Genomic DNA, 3,052 nt, shown 5'->3' with positions numbered 1-3,052 from the left:
TGCAGCCTTAGTGCACCACCACTTCCCAGACAATGCTGAAAAGAGAGAAAGAAAGAATATAATAAGTATGGGCTATAAAAAAGTGAATTTCACCAATCACAGTCTCGATTAGATGACCTTTCCCTTCTGATGTCTCTAGGATGGAAATGAAGGAAATGGGAGAAATTCAATAACATATTCATTGGAACGATTTTCCCATTCGCCAGAAAGCCAAATAACAATGAATCGACTTACCACAGGACTTTGTTTCACAACAGCGATGAAATAACAATCTCCATTCGGTTCCAGTAAAATCTCAACTTGCCTGCAACGTAAACCAAGAGCTGAGCTGTTTGCGATTATCTGCAGGGGAGGCAAACACCATCACGACAGCAGAGAGACTTTACAATATTCAGCACGTTTTCTCACCACAGTGAAGTCCCCTGGGACACCAATGCAGCGGGGAATTGAAGTAGCATTTTAATGACGCTGCGGCAGTGGAGTTGATCAGCTGAAATGGCAGTGGTTGGATTCGCACCCATGTACCTTTCGGGACCGCAATCTGGATCCAGTGTCTTAGACCACTCCGCTACACTAACAGACAGCCCATCTGCCATTTTCTTGCATTTCGAATTGTGCTCCTGCATAACCACGCATGCAAAGTCACATGAAAAGGGTTCCATGGTCCCTCTCCGACTCGCACAGCTGCTGGGATGTGTCCGGATCCAATGTCAATTTCGCAGCAGATAATGAAAGCCCATCAATCCAGACAAAAATCAATAGTAAGCTGAGTCTATCTTCTCAGACTCTTTTCAGCTACAAATATATCTGTGACTGCGTGAGAATATATGTTCGGTTATGATTTGGTCAAATAACCATGAGCTGCTTGACATTATTTCAATTTCGCTTCTTGCTTTGCTAAATGATTTCACCCATTGCTCGAAACAGGACAACATTCACGTTTACACGGAACACGAAACACACCGGACTACAGGGAAAATGCACAAAGCTGAGCAGGCCGTGTTCCACATCATACCGTTCACTATAGTTTCAGTCACTGTGTCTGTTTTGCAGGTTAAGCGTCCCAAAGAATGTTCTCCACTCTAATACCGGCGGTTGCATTACAATCCGAGATCGACAGATCACATTGTGAGGATGCTCTGACCTCGGGGCCAGTTCGAGATGCCACTTTCCTTGCCTTTCACCTTAACCGTGCAATTGGCTGCAGGGATGTTCACACCTGGACATGAGGCACATCGACACCAACTGAGTTGGAAACCTGCGTGGGAATCGACAAGAAGCGACTCAATAAATCTTGCTAAATTCCATGGTGCGAATTAGAAATGCAGTTTCTGTTCACGTCACTTTAAAAGGCAGTTTCTGAACATAGTAACAGAAGTTACTACTCACCCCACCCCCACTCCGGGAGAGGTGCTAACTGCACTTGAGTGCTTTTTGTTCTCGATGTGAAGAGCTCTCCCGCATGAGTCACCTTCACGTCTCTTGTTGCTGAGTGACTCACAAAGAAGGAGTTTCACCAGAGCTGCAACTGCCTCACTTTCTCACTCGCCCTCCCGTTTACATTTTCCTGCTCGTCAGTGATTTAATGCAAACCAAAAGGATGCGATGTCATTCTGTAGCCTCTCTGTCGATTCCTCCGTTTCAGTTCCTACACGGCTTAGAACTCGGGATGCACCTTAATACTAGCGACGTTATGAAAGTACAAGTCCAAAGGTTCCTCTGAGAGTGCAATTTCTTTCATTGCTGTTGCTGATTGAATGAGTCACTAACGTGCGAACTGATCCAAACCATGATTCAGGACCTCTGGTGCCAATTTTCGCACGTTGAATAACGACAGACAGCTTCCAAATGAGGCCTTTCAGGACGACTTTGGGTTACATTTGACAGACGGACGAGTTCAGTAATCCGTGGTGCGCTGTGACACCAGCGCATCAGCTTCTTCCCTGCTTTTGAACCGGTCCGCCTGCGCAAGGAATGCAAATTCGGTACTGTTTTTCGTGGAAGGGATCAGAACGCGGTAACTACACTCTCAAACAGAATGGTATATGATCATACCCAGGTTGGAGAAACCTTTACAATGCTTTGCCCACCAATTAAATGGAATTGGATTACATTTCACAAAGAGAGCAGATTTGTTCGAGCGATTTCGAAGGCAGGTTTGCAGATAGGTGAGCAAGCAAGAAAGTTCCGTTCTTGTCAGTATAAACGGCTGCAGTTGAAGGACAAAGCTGTTTCTACCTGGTGATCTTCCGCATGTTAGGTGTACGTGACGACCACGACACTACCGAAATAATCCTCAGCTGGCCTTGCTGCGGCTTCATGGTGTCCAGCACTGAAATTTAAAGCCATTCTACGTTCACCTTTCTGTTTCCAATAGCACTTTGTTGTCCAGTGTAATTGACATCTTGAAAACGTAAAAAAAAAGACACGTGGAATTGATCACAAAATATCGACAAGGATGTTGTTAAAGTTTGGACCGTAGGGCGAGATGGAAAAAGCTGGGACAACTCAACCTGCAGCGCAACGGCTGCGACATGATCTTATGGAAATGTCATAAACTGAGTATTTTCATGTTTTACCCAAGCTGGGGCGAGCTGAAAACTCGAAAGCATAGGTTTAAGGTGAATGGGCTAAAATTGAATAAGGACCTGAGGCACATTTCCCACACAGAAGGTTGTGCGTGTATGGAAGTATTTACCAGAGGAAGTGGAGGAGGCTATTAAACTCGGAAGATTGTAAAGTTAACCCGATAAGTTTCTAGATCGGAAGGGATTATAGGGATAGGGGCCAATCGTTGGGAAGTGGGACTTGTTTAATTTTGGCTCTGTGGTCAGCATGGACGAGATATCCTGAAGACTCTGTTTCCTCGCTCTGTACTCCAATAATGTACAGAGGGGAGGACGAACAGCCGGAAATCGTGCTACATATTGGCACTAATGATATAGCCAGAAAAAGGATTGAGGATACAAAAAAGTGATTTCAGGAAGTTAGGATGGAAACTGCAAAGCAGGATGAACAGAGTAGTGTTCTTTAGTTTACTACCGGTGCCATG

The sequence above is a fragment of the Hemiscyllium ocellatum genome, unplaced genomic scaffold (genome assembly GCF_020745735.1).
Source record: "Hemiscyllium ocellatum isolate sHemOce1 unplaced genomic scaffold, sHemOce1.pat.X.cur. scaffold_718_pat_ctg1, whole genome shotgun sequence".
NCBI classification, from domain to species: Eukaryota; Metazoa; Chordata; class Chondrichthyes; order Orectolobiformes; family Hemiscylliidae; genus Hemiscyllium; species Hemiscyllium ocellatum.
Note: the sequence above shows the minus strand (reverse complement) of the source record.